Source organism: Pocillopora verrucosa, chromosome 6, assembly GCF_036669915.1.
Source record: "Pocillopora verrucosa isolate sample1 chromosome 6, ASM3666991v2, whole genome shotgun sequence".
In the NCBI taxonomy this organism is placed as follows: Eukaryota; Metazoa; Cnidaria; class Anthozoa; order Scleractinia; family Pocilloporidae; genus Pocillopora; species Pocillopora verrucosa.
In genome coordinates, this window is record NC_089317.1 from 9,032,588 (window position 1) to 9,057,443 (window position 24,856).

The 24,856-nt window shown below is 38.0% G+C and overlaps 1 pseudogene; it reads right to left on the minus strand.

Annotated features, from left to right (window-relative positions):
• Positions 1-1,909: 1,909 nt before the first annotated feature.
• On the minus strand, positions 1,910-23,538 carry LOC136282034 (fibroblast growth factor receptor 4-like; annotated as a pseudogene).
• Positions 23,539-24,856: the final 1,318 nt, after the last annotated feature.

Below are 24,856 nucleotides of genomic sequence, written 5' to 3' on the forward strand. Positions count from 1 at the left end.
ATCATTGCCAGAACAGAAACCCTATATGCGATTAAGCTGCAGACTTAGTGGAAATCATTAACTAATTCCCTGACTTTTGTGAATCCCCAAAATCTGGCACGTCTGATATTGGAGATTATCAAAGCCTTGTGTTGCATTCTGTGAAGATCACTATGTTGCTGAATCGTGGCAATGTTGGCCATCGGCCCGGTTGCTTCAAAATAGCGCCACCCATGTCCCTGACAATCGTGAATCCCGACATCTGGCATGACGGATATCGGGAATTATTATACAAAAGAGTGCGAGGATCCCCGAAAATTCAGCGACTTCTACAACATCGATGTAAAACGACATTCACTATGCCAGCGTTCGTCGGGTAAGATCGTGGAAATTCATTCTGAACCCTTCTTCGATTTCACGAAGCTCTCGACATGGTACAAGAAAGAGCATCCAAAAAACGTATTCTACTGAAAAATGCACACTGCTCGCTTGTGGTTGCAGTTTTTATTACAAAAGCAATTTGTCCAGCATTTCTTCAGCTAAAGCTTGTAAGGTTTATCAGCAAAAACATTTAACAAAAACCTCATTGTTGCGTATAACATTCAACGACGTAGGCCGAATACCGCTTAAAGTGCGCAGTTATCCTCATTGAATCTTTGTGATAACCATTGACTATTTATCATTAAAATAGGTAATTGTTGCGTATAACATTCAACGACGTAGGCTGAATACCGCTTAAAGTGCGCAGTTATCCTCATTGAATCTATGTGATAGCCATTGACTATTTATCATTAAAATAGGTAATTGTTCACCTTGACTTCTATACCCAATAGCAATTAAAGTACATGTTGGCAACAACTGGCTGCTTTACTACGACTTTATGAGTAGGGTACTTTTTTTTTGTTGTTAGCTTCATAGTTAAGGGGACTTGAATTAGCACTAGGACACAACTAGTCTATTTTCGAAGCGTACGTGGGAGAAACTGTTTCCGCCTATGGTGATAAGAGTTCTTTCCACAATTCTTGAACAAGGGCTTAATCCATGCCTGCGTAAAGAATGTTGTCATAATGTTTCATGTTGATGAGCCTCTGCAAGGAAAAAGATGAAAAGAAAATCGATTAAATAACTTCTACATCAAACGGTGACTAAGCCTTGTTTGAATTTATGATGTAAATATTTCACCTGATGTTGATTTTCCATTTCCTTCAAATCGTTCCTCAGATTCTCAAACATTGGGCGATCATCAGGATTCTCTTGCCAGCAGGCTTGCATTATCTTGTAACTAGAATAGAGAAAAAAAATTGTTCTATGGTCTTACGATATTTAAAAAGTACTTCACAGTATATCCTGCGTAGCTACATAAGTACGAAAGTTGGGATCCCCTACGCTTAGAAAGTTGAAGAATGTAGTGGTCAATAACTTGATAGCTTTTTTTTTTTTTAGGTCTGGAATACCATTCTCATTTCGAAACAGCTATCGAGGTAATGAAAAAAATTCGAAACCTTACATATTAAGTTCATGAATAATTAAATAAATGAATACATCCATGGCCTTACAGGGTTTCGTCCACATGCCGTGGTTTAGGCATCCTATAACCTTGAGTCAGTAAATCTGCCATTTTTCTTCCGGGAATCTTTGGATAAGGAGAGCCACCTAAAACGAGAGGTTAAACATGAAGACAGCGAATCGATCAAAAAGTGCGTCATCCATCTAAAATACACTGAAACACAATTATCTGACATACCTATGGTGAAGATTTCGTAAAGGACAATTCCAAAACTCCATCTGAGTAAAGAAAATGCCACCAAGCTTCATTGAAAGTTCACAAATAAGGTATAACTATATTATAGGCCGAAGATGTTTAGATTTGGAATTTTTTTTTTTTTTTTTTTTCATTCTTCAACACTGTTTATCAGCTTATTAGATCCACTTACACATCACTTTTCGTCGTATATCGTCCGTATAACAGCGCTTCACAAGCTGTCCATTTCACCGGCAGTCTTCCCTATTAAAACATGTTGAAAGGAAATGTTGAAGAGGAAGAGCAATGAATCTTCATTTTGTTTATACGCGCAGACTTTCTGGCGATGATGTACTGTGAAAAATTATTGGGAAACAAAGTGACAAGAGGTTGAGATAGCATATATCAATACTGATATATAACGATATTAGCCAAACATGTAACATATCGAGATATTGAAACCAGAAACCTTTGATTTCCTTTCGTAGATGTTTTCCTGGCATACGTCTCTTGCCATTCCAAAATCGGTTACCTTACATCGTTCTCGCTCTCCAACCAAGACGTTCCGGGCTGCAAGGTCGCGGTGAATAATCTGTCGAACATTATATAAAACATTAAAGAATAATTAAAAAGCGTCCCACGGAATATCATGTCCATCCTCTTCTGATCATTGATTTTAAGCCTAAGTGGACAGGGGCCGTTTTGAGATGCGAGACTTGTTTCTTCCACGAAAAACACTTTGTTTTGAAAAAATAAACTTGAAATTTTATTCTTTTATTATTTTTTATTAATTTTTATTTTTTCTTGAAAATCTTTTTTGTTTTACAAACAGTGACTGAGTTTGCGCTACTGAAAAGCGTTTGAAGATAAAACTTTCTTGTTTGCAATGAGACAGAGGTGACTGACGCAATCGACGCTTTTGATCATTTCAAACAGAAAGCTGTATTACCGTCGTAACTAAACCACATAGAAAAGATTCCCCAAAGTATTTAAAAAAGTTCGTACTTTAGTCACTTGCATCCAAATGTATTTTATCCACATGAAAATGTTAATTAAAATTGAAATGAGTAAAGTATTCCTTACATCGACTGCCGCCGAGATAACAAAGTTATTCGTACACTGAAATCGACTTACATTTTTAGACGACAAATAATGCATACCATCAGCCACTTGCCAGGAAAACTTCATAAGCTGCTGGGAAGTCAAACTGGTCTGTGGCTTAATATCCGGGTCCTTGAAGTAGTTATCTTCCAATTGTCGGCTCTTTCTCAAATAGCCCAGGAGATCTCCATAGGGGACATACTCGATAAGTACAAGCAAAGGATCTAAAAAGATGTTTTTTTCAAGAAAACAGAGCACATTATCACTTAACAATGGTAAATACAGCGATGGAAAACGGAAATAATTTGTAATAGTGTCGAGGCTATTCAAATTTCAAACAAGGATCTGCAGTAAACCGGATCGATAAAATTAAGTAAAATGAATTAAAGGGAGCTCGTAGCGATAAAAAGATAGTAATAACAATCTTTCACCAGGTACATATGTAACAAACGCCCTTTGTTAATGCTGTTAGGATCAGCAATGACGAGACTACATGTAGTGAGAGAGAAAGAAATATGAATTCAGTTAAAGATTGGGCATTAAATTAAAATTATTACTTTAGTTGTCGAATTTATTTTCTGTACCTGATTCAGTGACGCATCCCAGCAGCCTGATAACGTGAGGATGAGGCTTGAGTTTCTTCATGACTTCAAGCTCTGACAGCAAATCCTTCCTCTCTGTGTTTGTGGCGTTACCTAAAGCAAAGGACGACTGTTCAGTAACAGTTAAGCCTTATCCTGACAAAAACGCTTTTACGACAATGAATAGAGTACCTTTCAGCATTTTTATGGCAACTGTCATTGTCTCCTCTCTTCCTCGAAGGTTTGAAGCTTTTCCCTGAGCGACTTGACCAAAGGCACCTTTTCCGATAACCTTTTCAATCGTTACATTTTCTCTTTCCACTTCCCATGAGCGCGTTCCTGGATGCAGGGGAGCATATTCGTTTATTTCTAAATAACATCGCGCTGGGTCCGTGGCTGGTTCATTCAGTGGTCTAACTTCATTCAGGTCCATGTAATGTCCAGGACCATGATGCACCACGGTGCTAAGGTTCCCACTTCTACTTTCCAATTCAAATCCCTCGTTCTATTTTCCAGCGAAAAGAGATTCACTCTTAGTCTGACCTGTTTTGTTCCCATACGGATTGGTAACGAGCAAGGAAGAGGTAAATCGTAATTCTTGAGGAAGTCTAATGCAAAATTTAATGAGAGCATTATCCAGTCCACGGTAGGTATTTTCATTCAAATACACTCGTTTTACGACCAAAATAATAAAAGTCACACGCAACTGTAACCTCTGTTATGACAATCGGATAAAATTTTGGAGAATTCTTAAATACTATGATATCATCCACCAGACTTAACCTCCTTCCGTGAGCACTTGCAAATCAGTACTAAGAAGATTTGACTCGCAAATACAACAGCAATTTCTTAGAATAGTGGTAAAAGGTTGGCAAAGCGCACTTTAATAATACTTTAAGTCCAAATTTAATCTGTGTAGTATATGATAGACTGCTATAAATTCATCTTCCTTTTGTTACTTCTTATGTGTCGCCATTTTCACTGAACTGCCTCACGATATTGAGGTCCCTAGGGCCTAGAAAAAATTGTAGGTATACGTGCTCTGCTTTATCTTTAAGCATTTAGAGGCCAAACAGATATTTGCGGATCATCGCAGAGTAGGTTATTCGAACAAAGTGCACTCCATACTTACAACGTAAGGCTCACGTGACTCCTTAATGCCTGTATCAAGTCTAAAAGAAAAATAAAACACTATAAAAGTAGTTTCTAGGAAAATGAGAAAACCTCACAAACAAAATATTTCTTTGCCTTTTTTGTTTTTTGTTTTTGTAACATGCCAACTGACACATGTTGGTTTCTAATGCAACGTATCAACATCAAATCTGCTTCACTCAGTTTTTTTTTCTCTCACTGCTGCGTTTTTATTTAACTGTATGGCACCAAACAAACTTCTCCTAACGACAGAAACTTCACACAGCTATAAATACGACCAAAGCCTGCTTTCTACCAATCGGCTCTACGGATGCTTTATTAACTTTTAATAGTAATGACATCTTACCGATCATCTTTCTCACCTGAGCGTGGAAAGAAGGAAAGAAATAATATCAGATAAAGAGAAAACAGCTACATTTATTTTTTTAATATTCAGAAGTCCTCATCAATTATGCTTCACGTATTTTCAGCCTCTTCACTTGTAAGTATTTCCAGTCAGTTATAGTAATATAATATATTGAACGAAAGTAAGCGTAACGCTGCTGGTTGGTGTCATGAATTGAAAGACTTTGCGAGATGATTATACTATACTTCAACTTGTCCAACTAATTGCTGTTTTTCCTTTCCTTTCTCTTTCTCAGTTTCCATTCTGTTCTTCATTTGAATCTCTCTTTGTCAATCGTCCACAAAATCATAAATCTCGGTTACTAGCATCTCGAATCAGGGCACTTACCAACTGCGGGTATAGTAATTAACTCAACTTACGTTGTCGCCTTTTCCAGGCAGTGAAAATGATAATAACAGCGAGAACCAACGCGAGGACCCCAATAACTGAGCCATAAATAACATCCTTATTCACTTTTGCTGGTTCAGAAGGAACTGGACCAGGAACAGTCACTGAATCTTAAATCAATGAATACATTTCAGAGAAGCAATGCTTACTTAGCTGTTAAGTTAAATTACTTGAATTACCTAGAGTAAAACTGATTTAAACACAGTTATGCACATGTATCTGCAATCTATAACAGTTAAGGAACTTATAAAATGTCGCTGAAGTTTGCTTTGGCCTTGTAATCAAAAAATGCTTTACGGTGCACACCCACTTTTCAAGAACATCACAAAGTTGTTTGTCACACGAGCTTAAAGTCAAAAGCATAGCTTCCTGTAGTTACCACCACAGTGGTAATGTATCTGTAGTACAAATTCGCAGGTCACAGACCCAATCTTCATTAGGTGCACTCGAAATTACCATCATAGAAATTTTTATACACACCTGGGATAGTTGATCCTACGGAAAAAGTATCTACTTTTAGGTTACCAAGGCTTCCATTGTTAAATACATCTAGAAGCAATGATTCTACTTCACTTTCTCCAACAGGCTTGACAAATGTGAGCGATATGTCTGCGATAACACTTCCCTCTCTATAAAAAGATAAGAAAAGTGAATTCAAGCTTTTTCAAATGCAATGCTTTTTAAAGCATTCTTAATGTTTCTGTTTAAGATACTCCTACTCCTACTGAGGAGTATCTCAAACAGAAACAGAGAATTTTGAAATCAAAGGAGAGTAAGTAGATTTTGTCATCGATGAATGATGATACCTCAGGTGTATTACATTAATTTCTCTGACGCCGGAACCTTTGAATTCTTCACCCACCTAAAAAGCAACGACATTCAAATCATAAGCCAGTATCGCAGAGAAACGATGAGGATCTATCACACCTGACAGTAAAGATAAGCCCCTTAGCATACAAAAGTACACAGGAATGTTTTTACTTGTAAATTACAATTTAGTAATAGGAAAATGTTTTTCATTCTGTACGTACGAGACTCCTTACTTTATAGTACTTTGGTCCGTATACGTACTTGAATAGAAAACGAGTTTTATTTCCCTGGTAATATTAAGATCAATTGGATTAACGAAATCTTTTCTGTACAAAGCAAAGGGGACTAGGATAACTTTCTTCCTTCTGTTCCTTCTGTTTGCACGATTTAAAGGAGAAAATCCTTGAGTATATTGTAGGATAGAAAATATTTGATTTCTTATTGACTTTTAACTTGATTATGTAGTAAGCCCTCTAAAAATTATAACACCAATGACTTACCGAACGTGTGATTGTTCCAACAAACAGTTGTGTATCTAAGTCAGATAAGTCTGTAAGTTCTTCTCTTCACTTTTTATTGTTAATTTTAAGGCTGATCATGATAACAGTTGCCACTGTGTCTATTGTAGAAAAATGAAGCGAAAGTGAAAACTTGATTAGCCTGAGGATGTACCTCGCAACATATTAACATTTATTACCAACTATCAAGCAAAGCAGCGAAATTGGACCAAAGAAAGAGTGGCTCCCTCATACCACACTGATAATTAGGTTTCTGGTATTTTATACTCAGTAAAATCCTGACCTATCGGGTAATAATAAGGAACTAGCGTACTCACATTCCTGGATTATTTGGGGCATTCTAACAGTTCTCCTCCTTTTCCACATCCTCGAGTCTCAATTCATTGACGCCTCGTTAACCAATGGGTAAAAATATTCGTCGTTATTCGCTCAACTTACCATTTTCTTTGCAATCTTTTCCTTTTTTCCACTTTGGACAGAGGCAAAGGTGTTTTCCAAATTCTCTGCAAGCTCGTCCATTGGTGCACTCTACGAGGCAAGGGTTTCCTGCACGCACAAAAGTCAAAAGACATTATTGGATGAATGAAAGTTCTGCTAATGTTTTCAACGGGAAAGACAAAAACTTAATCTCAGAACTTCTCAAACCATGTTATACATTTACTAGTGGATAAATATTTCCTTTTTGATGATGTTTTCATTATTTATTTATTTATTTTATTTTTTTAGAGAAGCGTTTCACGGCTCAAAATCCCAGCTTTAAAAACTGTATTGGGTTTTTTAACTGTCACTTGAAATTAGAAACTTGGAAACAATATTTGCAACAGAACTATTTAAAAGTTATATTTTAGTGATATCATATCACCGAGGTAAGGAAAGGGAATTCCTGTCAATGGGCTGAGCAGTATTTTATTATATAAAATGTTGTTATCAATCGTGGCTCGCGATGTAAATGTCGCGCTAATCAATCGAGTATTGATCGCGACGTCACGACTGTTTTACTCCTAGTCAGACGAGAAGGTTGAAAGTTTTACGTGCAACGGGGGGGGGGCGTTGTTTACAAAATCACCTGTAAATTGAGTTGCTTTCGCATAACGAAGACTCGTTACAAGGAAGAAAAATTGACAGTCATGAATAAAAAGGGACGGGGAAATGATGATTTCGAATTCACATTCATTGACATGGTATTAAATTACGAAGGTAGGCTAGTAAGGATACGTGTACCGGGCAACTTGAATTGGACGCGAATGCTTGCTGTCTTTGTTGCATTACCACACTCATTGATGGCTTCGCATTTGTATTCACCAGCTTGACTTCTGTTAATGCTTTTAACTTTCAACATGTAACCACTGCGACGCTGACCATTTGGTGTCATCCAAGACACCACTGGGGAAGGCATTCCAGATACACGACACAACAGGGTCACATTGTCACCTTCAAAGACTTTCTTATCATCTATCACTTGTAAGGATGAAGGCACTGTAAAGATAAATAACGTAAAATTAGATTTGTTTGTCAACCAATTGTGGAAATAAGTCTTAAGTTTATTTTCATTCCTTTAAACAATTAAGACAGCAAAGCACAAATAACAGCGTCTCTTTCCGGACCAACGCTTGAGTAATGTTATGAGTAATGCAGTAAGAGCATGAATCTTGGTAAGGTGAATAATTGGTACCAAGGCAACTTTCCTTACTCCCTGAAAAAGATTGGCAGGATGCACTCAAAACGTCGCAATTTGCGCGGAAAGTGAGTATATTATGAGACAAACAGTAATGATTTCGTAAATATGAAAGCGATCTTCGCAGTAATGAACGCTACTTGAGCAATTGTGGAAATAAGGCCTGAAAAAAAATTCAGGCCTGTACGGGATTTGAACCCATGGCCTCTGCGATACCAGTGCAGTGCTTTACCAAATGAGCTAACAAGCCAACTAGGACCTGATTATTATGTTGCCATCCATGCTCTCCTGATAGAAAAGACTTATGATAGCCTGCAATTTACCATGAATATTGTAAGGGGATGTAACTGTGCAAACATTTCCCATATATCTGTTTAGTTTCATCATTCATTGATCATCCTCCTTAAGTGTCAACTTTTGTCTACAACTGAGTACGTACATTTATGAACGTCTCACCAATTTGCTTACCATTCACGGCGACAGTAACACTCGTGCTGTATGCTGATCCTAGAGAGTTTTTGGCCACACATTTGAAGACAAAAACCCCTTTATTTTCCAAATGTTTACCCCACATCCCCGAGGTACTTGTGTTTAAAATAGCGCTTTCGTTCTCAAACAGCTGGTATGACGTCACTCCTGGATTAGCATTAGCTGAGCAGTTAAAGCTGATGACTTCTCCCTTACATGCTTTGTTATCCACGACAGAACTCGTCAACTGGACATTCTCAGGTTTGTCTAGGATAGAAGGAAGAGACAATTAGTAAACAATATCTCACTGGCCTCGTAAATTACATGTACATATTCCACAACCCAGGAGTCTTCTTCCTGCCATGGCCGATGGAATGCTGCCCTGAGTGATGGAATACCCACTCTTTTATATCACTAACATTGCTTTCAACACTGTACCACTGTTTACGATTAATCTTTATGTAGCTAATTGTTGATAAGCAAATTAACCTTTGAGCCAGTTTAAAGGGGCTGTGGCCGTTAGCTTAGCTTAAGGTGGCCTAAGGATCCCGAAGTTGCTTTTCAGTTTACCTTATTATTCCTGAACAAGCTGACATATATATTATGTATATATATTAAAATAGATTAATATATATATATATCAATCTATTTTACTACCGTAATGTTATAACCTCTTGCAAAGATCCTTAATTCTGGCTTATACTGTGCCTACAACTAAACTCCGCCACGCTCCTTTAAATCGTGATGAAGGCAGCTTACTACTTGACGCCTATTTACACCTCGTCAAAAAACAGGGCAGCTTATTCGTGAGCATATCAAAGGAACTCTTGCTGCAGCGATTAGATCACCCCTGATAAAGGCACTAGACAGGAGTGTCGAAACGTGGGGTCTACGAATTGTAACTTCTCGGTTACATTCATCGTATCTTTAAACCAGAGTAGCATCAAACCATTTCTGATTGTTCACCTGGTTGCTGTGTGAACTTTGATATATCACTTTAATGTAAACTTCCAATAACCCCAACTTGATACATGTTGGACTCACAAAACTATGCACGGACATCATCAACTTTTCTTTACATCTTTGTACTAAGTAATTAACATGTGGGTTCATAAGAAAACCGCTCGGTGACTTAGTTTCAAAACTTAAATACCCACAAGCATTCACCATTTGTAAATTCAATCTATAAGTAACTACTTACACTGCACATCAACAGTTGCTGTCTCTATTACATTGCCACACTCATTACTGGCTTCACATTTGTATTCACCAGCTTCAGTTCTGTTAATTTGTGTAACCTCCAACATATCTCCATTATGACGCTGACCACCAAGCTTAATCCAAGACACCTTTGGTTGAGGCATTCCAGATGCAGTACATATCAAAGTTAAATTGTCACCTTCAGTTACATTCTGATCTTGAATTGATTCGATATTTGAAGGCACTGTGGACAAATACAAAATTAAATAGTGTACCAAAACCTTTAGCCAATGAATAAATATTTGTGTAACTATTCTATTCATCAAACTTTACATTTGTCAAACAAATTTACATCGACATCTTAAAATACGTGTGTAATCGCCGTTGCTAGGGTCCCTTGTAACAATTTGGTTGAATGATTGCATCCAAGGGATTCGTCAGTTTTGCCTTTTTTGGTCCAAAGCACTCATTGGGAATGACAACAATTTAATTCGTGTCATGGTTTTTTTAGATTCCCTGATTTAATGATTGTATCTAAGGCATTCGTCATTTTTGCGTTATTTGGTCCAAAGCTATTAATGTGAATGAAAACAATTAATTGGTGTCATAGCTTTTTCAGACTGTCTCATTTATTTGATTAGGTGACTCGGGTAACCGTGGTGTAACGGAAATAAAGAAAGGATTTGACATCACATACTTTTTTTCCTTTTAATCAGGACCCTTTGACAAGGACAAAGGCAATTCCTAAACGCACTCATCCACATCTCTAAGAGACCACTCCTTACTTTACACTGTCTTTGTTTTCAATATACATTCACATAAACTAATTTATTCCATTAAGTAGAACAGCTAATCCGATGATTTACATTGGTAAGTGTATGTAAGAGAACGGCTTCACCGCGTCAGTATATTGCAAAGTTAACTTTTTCCTATCAAATTCGTTTGACAAGAAAAAAGATCATGTTAAAACGCTTTCCACTCCTTATCTCACCTTTAAAATTACCACTCCTCACTTGACCATTTAAGAGTCCTGAGTATACAAACGAGTGAGTTTGTTCTAATATGCAGCGAAGCTAGCAGAATGATGTAAATTAATAAATCTGTGCGGAGAAAAATGACTCACAACTTAACTAAACTGCAAAGCTAAGAGCTTACCATTCACCGTGACCATAACAAATGGACTGACTTCTGTTCCTAAAGAGTTGTTCGCCATACATTTATACGTGAACACTCCTCCATTTAACACGTTCCTTTTCCACATTCCTGAAGGGTTTGCGTCTAAGATAGCAGTGTCATTCTCAAACAGCTGGTATGACGTCACTGATGGACGGGCATAAGCTGAGCAGTTAAAGCCAATCATATCACCCTTACATGCTTTGTTATCCATGACAGATGTTTTCAATTGCACATTCTCTGGTTTGCCTACAAGAGTTACACACAAATTTTATCAAATATTGTAGTTGGTAGAATTCCCACTGCAGCCCTGTTTTTATTATTTATATGTAAATTTGCATGGGCGTCAACAAAGGAATTAATAGAACAACATACTTTACAGCTCTGTAAGATGTAAAACATTGAGTTGGTATTTTAATGTACATAAATCAGTGTAAAAATAAAACAAAAATTATTGGATAATTTGATAAAGTAGCAGAGCAAGACTAAACATGATATGATAAAAGTCGTAAGATGAAGAGATTACTTTACGATGACCCTTTGGTGTTTGCATGAGAGAGGTCTGACTGTATTACAAATTATTTGCCTTAATCTGTGTAAAACTACCGATACCGTAATCCCAATTCATACAAAATGTGCACATGTACATTATACATGTAATAATAGCCATAGTCATGGACTTACAAAACACGCAGATAAACGTAAACTTTTAAGGAAAAGGAACTGTCAAACTTACGCAGCACAATAATGTTTGCTGTCTCTGTTGCATTGCCACATTCATTACTAGCTTCACATTTGTATTCACCAGCTTGAGTCCTGTTAATATTTGTAACTTCCAACTTGTATCCACTAACATGCTGACTATCAGGTGTCATCCAAGACACCATTGGTAGAGGAATTCCAGATACATTACACAGAAGAGTCACATTGTGACCTTCAGTTACATTCTGATCTTGTGTTATTTGGACAATTGAAGAAGGAGCTGCAAAATGTGAAAATGAGGACAGGTGTAAATAGCAGCCTGCCACTGGCTTGCGGCCATAAACACATAGATCATAGCTTCCCTAAGATAAATGTGCTTTTAGTCCTCTTCAACTCGATTGCCTTTTACAAATAAGAACATAAGAATATGCACATACACACTTGATTGCAAAAATGTTGACACCCAAAAAAAAGTTGTCAATAAGCGATGAGACCCAGCAGCTCTATGGTTAAAAATTTACATGATAACCTTATTTACATATTGTTGCGTGAAGCAAATGATAGAAGCCTCAATGTTTTCGTGAAAGAAAAGAATCATCATCAACAGAGACTTGCCATAAATAATTTTGCCATAAAAAATTGAGGTAACATGTAACTTTTCCCAGGACTGAGACATGTTTTAATTTCTCTTTCATTCATCAGGGTTTTCAGTAAGTACTGGCTTCCAGCTAAATATACTGGCTAAGAAAAATGTGACTTCTAGTAAGTACTGTACAAGCGCTGAGATTGGGAAAGCTGTGCGCTATGGGAATATAGCATGCAAATAAAGGAAATGGCATATAATTAAGAAAAACCACTAAAACAGGGCCTAAGCTGCGCCCGAGTTATCGTGAGTAAAAAAAAATGTATCTTTTGGACTAAAATTTCAACAAAAATCACCAATAGGGCACTTCCGAGTTTTCGCGGTTCAGTGATCTGAGCCAAAATTACCGCGCAAAAACGAGGATAAGTGTGAAGTCGCTCTCATCCGTGTTAATAATTAAGTACCGCGGTGGTGAAAATGAGAGAAAATTTGTCGAAATTCATTGTGGGAGAGTGAAAAATTATTTGTGTGAGAGAGGCACTCAGCTAAGTACTAACAGCAAAGGGAAAAAAAGGAGAACTTTTCGATTTATGCCAGAAAGCTGCAAAAATGAAGCAGATCAAAATAGCCTTCTGCCAAAGAATACAAAAGGCTGTTCAAGGAGAAATTATAAACAAGTGAGGGCAAATTTCCAGTCCAAAAAATTTTTATTGCTTGGACTTATCATCTCCCATTTCTCTCTCATTTTAACCACTACTGCACTTAATTCTTTACACAGTTGACTTCACACTTAGCCTCGTCCTCGCCCCGTAATTTCGGCACCAGATCACTGAACGGCAAGAACTCAGAAGTAGCAACCACCAGATAAAGAAAAAGAAGAACATGAACAAAATTTCTTGATTGTTGGTCCAATTCTCTTTTCCTCTCCTACAGTTCCATAATTTAAGTCTAACCATTAATTTTGCATTTGGAAGTTTGGTGATGAACTTTAAAGTGATCCGAGACGTTATTTTCAATATGGAAGTTTTTACATATGAATATTTCAGCTCACTTCGAATGAGAGACGTTTCTCAGCTGAGCGATACACTGAGATTCTTCACTCTCTTTCCCTTAATCGACCAGCAAGCATACAAGTCAATTTGGCAAATAAAAGTGTTGCACACGTACAGTATCATTAGACTCACTAGAATTTCATGTAGCATAATGTGGAATGTGAATGGGGTGAACAAATTTTTTCCTTTTTTATGGCGACCATTTTTCAATTAGAGCCCTGAATAGGATGGAGTCTAGATAGTCATCTATTTACAGTTAAAGAAACAGGGTTGTTTCAACAGAGTAAGAATACAAAAGCCTTCATAAGACAAAACTGTAAAGTGCAGTGATTGCTCTCCACCTGAAGTGGACAGGTGTTGAGCTTTTTTTACTTACATGTGACACTTACATGTACTGATGTTAAACTATATTTTCATTATAATGTAAACTACAAGAACCTGTGGAACTAATACACAATATCAAAAACAACCTCACCAACAAAAATACTCATGTGTTGTTGACACTTGAGGTTAAATACGCAATACACAACATTACGGGGGAAATGGTATTAAAGCATCAGCCCCTACACCAGTATTCATTTACCATATGTAGGCTGATGGCTGTAACAGGTAACAACTACCTTCTAACACTGTACCTTTTACTGTAACATTTACAGTCTTCTCAGCTGTACCAACAGTGTTATTAGCCACACATCTGTAGCTTAAGTCTCCTCCTTTTAAATATTTTCTTATCCATACCCCAGCTGAGCTGTTTCCATCATTAACTGATCTTTCATTCTCAAATAGTTGATAAGTATGCACTGCAGGTTTACCATCTGCTGAGCAGGTGATACTGATAACATCACCTTTACAAACAACCGAGTCATTCACCATTAACTTGACATTCTCTGGTATATCTAAAGAGAGGAAAACAACAATATTTGATCATGCATCGGTATCAGAGCATGTGACGTTGTACATCATGTCGCAAGAGCCAAACATTTTTCAATCTAGTGCAATGCCATAGATGACTGATTCCTTCTCCTTTCCTTTTTTCTTTTTTTTTTTATTCTGACTTGCAGCTTTTTTTTAATATCATTTATTCTCCCTGAATCTAACAAAAGCCAATGTTGAGCTGTATGGCTTTTTAAGGCCCTGCTCCCATCATCACAACGTATTTCAATAAAAGTGCCCACATGACTATACCACTCATAAAAAAGCAAATCTTTACTTATATTTTTTGTTTGTGGTTGTTTAACACTTTTTTTCCATTTTGGAGTTTTATTTTGCATTATTTTCACCTACTATGACAATCAATCCTACATTCTATGAAAAATAAAAACCAGCCACAGGTACAATATACAGTTATCTACTTACAATTAACTTCTACTTTCACTGTGCGATTTGGTGCAGTTCCCATTCCATTATATGCTGTACAACGATATTTTCCACTGTTATTTCTGTTGGTTTCAAGGACAAACTGATTCCCAGTTCCCAGTGCAACACTGTCACTGCCACCAGCATATACTTTGGTCCAGGTGATGTTTGGTGTTGGTTCACCATCTGCGATGCACTCTAATGTAACACTTGGGTCACCTTCCGCAACAACTACATCACTACTAAAGCTGTTGAATTCTGGTGGATCTGTTAAAGAATTAAAGACAAACAAACAACTTTGCACACTATCCGCGATATACCCCAATGGGGCACTTGGGCCACCTTCAATAACAACTATATCTCTACTGATTGAATTGAACTCTGGTGGATCTGTTAAGGAGCGACAGCAGTGATAAATTGTCCCAAATTCAAAATTTTGCAAAATTGAACCAATTGTTGTAAGAATTCTAGGTTGACTATGATAAAGACAGTACTCCCGTGAGGGTAAAGTGAGCAAAAAGATTTCCTTGAATTCACCCTCTCTTTTCTTGAATTTGCTCTTTCAAGCACGATTGAAATTACACAAAAAAAAACAGTTTCCTAAATATTGACGTTTTTCTCATTTGAACACTGTTCCACATCGAATTAAGGGTTTAAGTTTCTAAAGAACGGTGGTGCTGCGTCGGTGGGAGAGAATAACAGGGAAATTTAGTGTTATCAAATGAGTTGAAAACGTAAATTGGCCACCATAGGGAAACTAAGGGCTGACGTTTCGAGCGTTAGCCCTTCTTCAGAGCGATTGGAGGAATCGTGAGTTGTGTGTGGCTTTCCATGTAGAAAATGGAACTACGCTATTGGTGGGAATATGGTGACGAGAAAACTACAACAAATTAGCTGAATGAAAAGTGCTCGTTGATACCGTGGGGATCAAGAGTGCCGATCTGGAGGATAAATTTAATTTCTGTTCTAGAGTTTTGCGACTTTACGAACTGCCTAGATGTATGGAAAGGCTGCAAACAGCCATATGCTGTTTAGAATGATTAGGGCGATTAAAGTGTCTAGCGACTGATTTGGATGTGTCCTTGTCGTTTATTTCTACGTTGGGAAGGTATTCTCGGAATCGGTAACCTAGTCGTCTTCCTGTTTCGCCAATTTATAACTTATTGCAATAAGTGCAAGTTATCCAGTTAATAACATTGGCCGAGGTGCACGTAAAGTTAAAAATGATCTTAATGGATCTCTTGGGTCCCGACAATTCCTCTACGTTATGGAAAAAAATGACAAGTTTTGCATCGTGAACGAGCGCATTTGAAGTTCCAGATTGGTCATCGGTTTGAAATGAACTTGTGACCAAAAAGTTGCCCATGTTTTCGTCAAGTTTGAATGAAATTAGTGGAGATTGCGAAAAGATAGTGTATCAGTGCTATATTCCTAAGCTACCCGGAAAACAGCAGCAGTTTGAAATGTTGTCCAATACACCCAAACTGAGTGCGATGGACGAAGGCCATGAACAACCAGACTCACCGGAGGTCAGTTCGTGAGAGACTTATTAAATATACAGCAAAGTATAAAGTCGCGGACTGGGTGGAAATACATGTAGGCAAACGGCAAGACTCCATCAGATCCGATGGAGACGGGCTGCCGTGGCAAGAGTATATCGGACTCGCCGCGTGTTAGTTCGCGAGAGACTTAGGAAATATACCGCAAGGTAAAGTAGTCATAGGGGTGGAAAACGTCCGCAAACGGACTCCATCTGAACCGATGGAGACGGATTGCCGTGCCAAGAGTCCATCGGACTCGCCGCGTGTCAGTTCGCGATAGTCTTAGAAAATTTACAGCAAGGTAGAGTAGAGGAGGAGGTGGAAAATGTCGGCTAACGGACTACATCTAACCCGATGGAGACGGGTCGCCGTGGAAAGAGTCCATCGGACTCGCCACATTTCATTGCGCAAGAGACTTACGGACTTGCTTAGAGAAGGAGGTGGAAATGTCGGCTAACGGAATCAATCGGATCCGATGGAGATGGGTAGTTTTGACAAGAGCTCATCGGACGCGCCGCGTGTCAGCTTGCGAGACACTTAGAAAATATTATGGCAACGTCGAGCGTGTGGAGGGGCTGGAAAATGTCGGCAAACGGACTCCATCGGAACGACAAATGTTTTTCGCCTCATGAAGAACGAACTATATTTCATTGTAGTGCACTTGTTTTGCCTCATGGCTGAAATAACGACGTATATTTTACATGCAGCGTTTGTCTCGCCTCATGGCATAAAGAACGACGAATGTTACACGTGTAGCGCGCTTTTTTCGCCTCATGGCCATAAAAACGACGTACATTTTATGTACCGCGTTTGTTTCGCCTAATGGCTTAAAATGAACGACGAATATCATATCTGTAACGCGCTCGTTTCGCGTCATGGCTTTAAAAACGACGAATGTTACACGTGTAGCGCGCTTTTTTCGCCTCATGGCTTAGAGATATTTTCTGTTTCTCGCGAAATGACCTGGGGGGGGGGGGGTTCGATCGACTCTTTCTAAGACGAACTGTCTCCATCGGATCCGATCAAGTCTGTTTGCCAACATCTTAAACCCCCCTCGCTCCTCTTAGCCTCTTACTCCCGGTACTACTGATCAAGCGCCTCACGCCCATTTCCGGTTCCAGTCAAAATCAGACTCAATCCGCCTCCTGGTGAAGACAACCTGACTCAGGCCGGGTGTATGAAATGAAATGAAATATCCAACAACGAAACGAGATTCACCTTTACGGAATGATTTCAAAATTTTTCAACAAATGGAGCCAGTAGAGATAACATTCATGAAACTTTTGGTGGTTTACTTACACTGTACTTGAACAGTCACTCTGTCACTGGTAGTCTGGAAATTTTTGTTGGTCAAGTCAATGGCGTATCCTCCACTCTCATTTCTCTGCAATGCAAAGATCGTAATTTCTGCTCGTGTGGTATTGATGTTTTCCTGGATGCGACCCTGGTAAACACTTTTTAGAACCACTGGGTCAAGGTTTATGTCATGTTTGATCAGAATAGTGGTGGGAGAGCTGCCGGAGAACAGAAAGACAAGTCTGTCAAACGTTCCATCCAGGTTGTACTGCCACACAAAGGTGATATTGTTACCTTCCAAAACATAGAACGGATCTGGAGGAGTTGCTGTAAATGATGGTTTTGATTCTACAAAGAGAAAGAAAATAAATATTATGTAAACAGCACAGATCTTTTAACCAGTTAAGTAAAAGACCCGACAGTCCAGCGCGAAGCTGTTTTTCGCGCCAAGGGAAACGCTCGCTCAGTAAAGATGAGCTCGTGTACCTACCTGCCTTATGAATAAACAAGACCAAATATAAGAATATAGACACGTTAGATATGACTGGCAACATTGCAATTTCCGCGCCGTGAAGGCGAACCGCTCTTCTAGATACGACGGTAGGGAAGTGAAGGAATAATATGCAAACGTTCTATTTAGGGGCCCACGAATTGTAAACCAGCGGCTATATCGCGTTTGCTCCTTCGGCCTTCACCGCTTCACGTCTCATCACCCATATATTAAATATACGATATATTTCTGTTGTTCTTCTTGAAATATCTCTATTCCAAAAGTCGCGATCGCTTATGTCTGAAAAATTAACCATGAGAGCGTTCTGTTCACCAGTTCGTTAATATGAACGTTATCCCTTCGTCAGAGCGATTGGAGGAATCGTGGTTTGTGTGTGGGTTTATATGCAGAAAATGAAGCAACGCTATCGGTAGGAATATGGTGACGAGAAAACAAGAATAAATTAGTTGAATGAAAAGCGCTCGTTGATACCGTGGGCATTAAGAGTGCCGATTTGGAAGATAAATTTTTGTTGTCGTGTTTTGGGGCTTTCCGAACTTCCTAGAAGTAGGGAAAGGCCGCAAACTGCCATGTGTTGTGTTCAATGATTGGGGAGATTAAAGTGTCTAGCGACTGATTTAGATGCGTCCTTGTCATTTCTTTCTACGTCGCTAAGGTATTGCTCAGAATCGGTCACCTAGTCGTCTTCCTGTTTCACCAATGTACAACTTATCGCAATAAGTGCGAGTTATGCAGTAAATGACATTGGCGGAGGTACACGTAGAGTGATCAGTGATCTTAATGGATCTCTTGGGTCCCGACATTTTCCCTCCGTTATGAATTAAAAGGAAAAGTTTTGCATCGTCGGTGAGCGAGCGCATTTGAAAGTTGCAGACTGGTCATTGGTTTGGAGTGAACTTGTGACCAAAAATTTGCCTATGTTTTTGTCACGTTTGAATTAAATTATTGGGGGTTGCAAAAAGATAGCACCCGTCTCTGAATCGTTGTTAAGCAATATAAAGTTTTTAAGAATGATGGATTAACTGCGTGGTTTAGAGAGTGAAATTTGAGGGTGAATGGAATGCGATCAGTTTTTCCTTCTCACCCGTTTGTAGTGCTGACTGTCGATTAATTTGTTGGGCACGGTGGCGGCCTGCTTAAACGGTATGGAATTCTTGACGTGTGATGGATGTGAGGATGAGCACAAAAAGTAACTGTGTGAATCTGTTGGTTTATAGTAAACACTAGTGCATAAACCGTTGCCTTCAATTGAAATTTTAATGTCCAGAAAAGCCAAAGAAGTGTCGGAAATTTCATACCTTTTTCATACCAAGAATTCCATACCTTTTTCACAGTTTCTCAGACTTCAACGTTTATGTTGTGAAGACTCTGATTTTCCCGAAAAATCAGAGGCAATGAGCCAGTTTTTCGATAAACGCGGCTATCCTTCTTCTTTTGGTTAAGTGGGCCACCACCATACCCAACAAATTAGTTTCTGTTTTGGTTTTTTCCGGGGGGAGATAGATTACCCCCCGGTTTTTCTTGGTTATCACCAAAGAAATCGCTTCAAAATAGGTAAAATGTATGAAGCTCTCACTGCGATGGTGTTTAACCGACTGCTCTGAGGGTTTGCATACACATTATTACATCCTTAGTAAATGTACGACGCAAGTATCAGTAAATGGCTGTATTTTTAGACTTCTCGATTCATCCAAATGACATCTTTGAGTTAAATATCTCCCCTTGCCAGAGAGCTACAACACTAGTTTTAATTCCCTTTTATAATCTATCATTTCATCTCTGAAAACCATCAAAAAAATCTTTGGGCACTACCGTATTTTTGTCTCGGATGCCTTTTAAAACCTGCGACCGTCACAAGCTTCTCTCAATCACGCAATTCTGGCTCTAGCCGGTCACTCTATCGTATAGTATCGAATTTTATCAAGCACTCTATTGCTAAATGTAAATCTACATCTCTCTCGATCGAGTGTTGCCGGTGTTTAATTGCGTTGGCTGATTTTTTGTAAAAATTTTGATGGCTTGAGGGCTCTTTAGGGATCTTTTGTCGGCTGATAAATAGCAGTAAATATTAGCCCATCACGAATCTAACCTGACCTACATTTAAGTATGCTGTATGTTCAAGCTTCTATCATGTTGAGAAAAGATGATGAAAATTTTAAAATATTGCACTAAAAGTCTTTAAATGAGATTATTCATGTCAATTAAAAAGCCACGCGTTTACTTCGAAGCGTTTGTTTGATTTCGTTACGCATCTCTCTTAGCAAATATATTACGTAAAGTAAAGGAAAATACAGTCTCCACAAAACGATCATGCCAAGATATGTATGGAATTTTCGGGTTCTTACATACGTCGATAATTGCGGAGGAACCTTCAATAAAAGACAAAATGAAACTGTCTCTGGAGTACTTTGATTCTGAAGCCTCAATCAAATAACATGAGATTGGTTCGTTTAAGATCTCCGCCCCCTTCCCGGCCAAAATTGCCTTCAAATGCCCACCTGAATATGATTTTTCACGGAAGAATACTTTGTGTGATCAACGAATGTTGAAGAATATGGCAAAGTCACCTGTTAGTTTTGTTGCTGCTCTTGGTTTACTTCGGCTATAAGCATGTTTCTCGGATGCGAAATTTTTCTTTCTAAGCCATCGCTCACGAAAGCGGATTCTTTACCTTACAAAAAAATTTGCACGAGTGTTCTTTTGGAAATACTGGACACATTCTTCGGTCCATTCAAACGTTTGGTTATGACAAATACATCTCTTTACTCTGTGATTTTAATTTTAATTCATTAATTAATATGATTTCACCAACACATTTTAACCGACGCCATTCAAAGTGCTATTGACGCGCTGCTTTTTCAGTGCTTTTTTAGTGAACTGGATCCCACGGGCCATAAATATCAGAGACAAAAATGTGGGAAAAAAATTTGACGTTAGACAAAGTTTTTACAAATTGGACTGTAACGCATGTTTTATGATGTCATGGTATAGAAAGAACTGTCTATGGCCGGACTGTCGAAAGTCTGGCATTTCTGCTTCTGAGTTTTGTTCTTTTTCCTCGTATGCCACCTTTCCCTTTAAACGTGTGTCATTTTCCCTCTAGAGCATTTTGACGGTAAAAAACCCTTTTCAGCGGGCCGCACAGTGAAATACGGTCCGCTAAATAGACCATTCATAACGAGTGAACAAACTGAAGCTCCATATTAACAGAGAGATATGATAATTGAAAAGGGCCCTCGAAGGCTTAAAAGTTCGAAATCCCCGCCATATTTTCGTTTGACGCCTAAAATAAATATGCAGAGGCATTTGTTGAATTAATCTAGTTTAATTTCTTCAACTTTTCTTGTCTCTTTCTTCTGTTTGAGGAATTCAATAAGAACCAAGAAGACACTCATCTTTGTTTCGTGACAACTGTGTGTGAGGTGATTACACGTATATTTCGCATGACTACTTTTTGGAGAGAGGAGCGGAAATTTAAATTTTAAAAGGGTTGTTGTGTGTGTTGATGAACGACAGTTCGAAAATCTTAGCGGAAGTTATTTTCACAGAAAAGTCACTTACTTCTAGTTTTCCCTTTTGTCAGTGAAGCTACAGTAAGGTTTTTACTTCTTAATACGTGGTACACATACTTTTGTCCGCGAACGCATATGATTTAAACCATTAGCGATTGTTTCAAGAGAAAATTTATGGGAAATCGATGCTCCGGTCGAAAAATTAAAACTAAGAGGGCGATAGAAACGATTCTGGGTAGCAGAGTCTATTGTCATCCATTTCTTATTAGTATTTCATTGCAGAGGTCATCAACAACACAATTTATATAAGCCATCAAGGAGTGCGCCAACAACAAAGAAACGATCGATCACGTCACGCACGCGTGATTTTTCGAAAACTTTGGCTTGAAAGCTGGCATAAAAAATTTCAATGCTAACATGAAAAACAAATCGACGTTAATATTCCATCAATGTCTATAACCTAATTTTTCATGAAAATGGCGTCAACTTAAAGGAATCACGAGGCACAGCCGAGTGGTTCCAATTTAGTTTTAGACATTGTTGACATCATTTCTTTGATCATGAAGTTCATAGACAATGAAAAATTGCTGGTTTTCACGTGACGTCACTAAATTTCAGACTTCAGAACTATTGATCCTCCTGAGATTTTACTTTCATGATGTATTAGAGCAGCTAAAAACTAATATTCAGACAAATTTTCACTCCAAATGGTTTCTTGGTTTAGTGATAGACTACTCTTGAATTTCTAAGCTTTTGCGTCACGTGGCCTTTACATGACGAGCGAGAGAGCTGTTATGTTGGTTTAAAAGGTGACTTATTTAGGGAAATTCAGCTATCTGAACAGTTCTTGTATTAGAATAAAGTATTATTGTTACGTTTATGAGTTCTTAGAGAGATAAATTCACGCTTTTGTAGCAAAACTCAGTGACAGATGTTTCTGCTGGTTTCCGGCCGCCATGTTGGTGCCCATCTAGGTGGGCACCAGCATGGCGGCTCCATACAAATCTCTATAAATTTGGGAAAAACGTTTCTCCTCATATCTTCCGTAAGAAAAATTGCTGTGACCTGAATCTTGGCGAGAGTCTTTACATATCTAGCTTCTTTCTATTTCCAGATTCTAGACTAAATCGATTGAACGGTTTTTATTTTTTATTTTGATCTATTTTGAATGGCGTGACACTGAAAACCAGCAATTGTAGTCGATTTGTTACCTGAGTTCTAAATAGATGAATAGAGACAAGTGTTCCAAGTTTCTCTGCTCGTGCAGCCGGTTTCTAAGGATGTTACATTTCGATTGCCGTCGATCATTATATCCCGGGAAGTAAATTAGCTTGTTTTCATGGGAGACTCGTTCACTTTGAGCTGTAGAACAAACAAAATATCGGCAAGAGATGTCTTTCACGCAAAAAGATTGCACAGAAAATGCAAGTGAACGAGTAACTCATGTTTCCAATGAATACAAAGTATGTAAAGTCATCCCTTAACTCTCTCTAAATGGAAATTCTTTCACTTAACGTTTAAATTCAAAATTTGGTAATTCAATTTCCCTTTATGCAAAGCAAAGCACTTCTCATTCCCGTGACGCAGCTGTTATATCTCAGTTAAGGATTCTTTCTTTCAGTTCTCTTTTCAAATTTGAAAATTATGTTTATCTATGAAAAATATATCATCATACCTGCGCAAGGGACAAATGCTAAGGATGGAATTAAAGCATTGACGAAAAGTACGATCCAATTCTTCATGGTAAGCTAATATTATTTCTTGCTGGTTGCTCTACCGGTAGGAAAAGTTGATATATTTAGTTTATGATTTGCTTCATCACTATGCATGTCAAAAGGTCAACTTACCAAAAAAATAGAAAACATGTCATATCCTGTCCGATTGTCAAAGCAGGGGCATTGTTCCTTCGCTCTGTGTTTAGGAAGCCTTTCAGAAAAAAAAAAAAAAAAAAAAAAAGGATAAATTCAGTACATTCATAGCATTTATGGGCCACGTCATTAAAGGTTCTATTCCGTAAGTTTTCAAGCACAAGCACATTATATTGCTTAATTAAAATATGCACCCTTTATCTAGACCCGTTCCTACGTGGCATTCTCAGCTAACAACTTTAAAACGACTTTGAAATTTTCGACCGCTGGCTATGCCGTAAATTTCAAGTCCTCCTCAGATTACAATCCACGGATACGGACAAAGATGTTCATGTATGTTTACCAAATGCTCATTAATATTATGAGGAAAATTCACTCACTCATATAATATATATATATATATATATATATATATATATATATATACATGCTCACTAGTTTTTCTAGTTTGAGCACTCTGGCATGGCTTAGATGATACCACATGTGTGAGATCACTTGGGGTGGCTATATAGCCTTACCTCCATCCTAGTATCAGCACTGCACTGATGAGGCCCAGAAGGCCGAAACAGTACTGTCTGCAGTTAGTTATATATATATATGTATATATTTATATATATTTCGTAATTACTCACTCATCAGATGAGCGCTGCACCGGTATCGCAGAGGTCATGAGTTCAAACTATTTTCAACTACTGGTTCAGTAGTGTTCTTAGCTGCGAGGATCTCCTAATTTCGTGTTTTTTTTTTTGATAATTTGATAAACTATTAACCAACAACTAACTTTTGAGTATAATATATGCATACATATATATAGCGCTTTGTGTGTAGAGGGATAATCAATCTATATCTATATATCTATATCTATATATGTATATATCTATATATATACATATATATATATATATATGTCAAGGCTTCGCAGCAGCACGAAGTAACATATCGCTCTCATGAACCACGCGATGCTTTTGAAGTTCATTTTGCCAATATTTTTTAATGAAGGCAAAACATGTTTCGGATGAAACATCATCCATCGTCAGTTGTATAATGAGAAAACAAAATGAAATTATGAAATGAATAGTATGGCAAAGTGTAATGTTAACAAGAACAATTAAACAGAAAAAAAAGTGAAGCTACTTAAGCTAAGAAGGGATAAAGGGATAGGATGTTTGACCTGTGAATTTAAAGACGGCTGCTCTCCATGGATGTGCATGGCTTCCTTGATTTTCAATTGGAAGCTTGTGGAA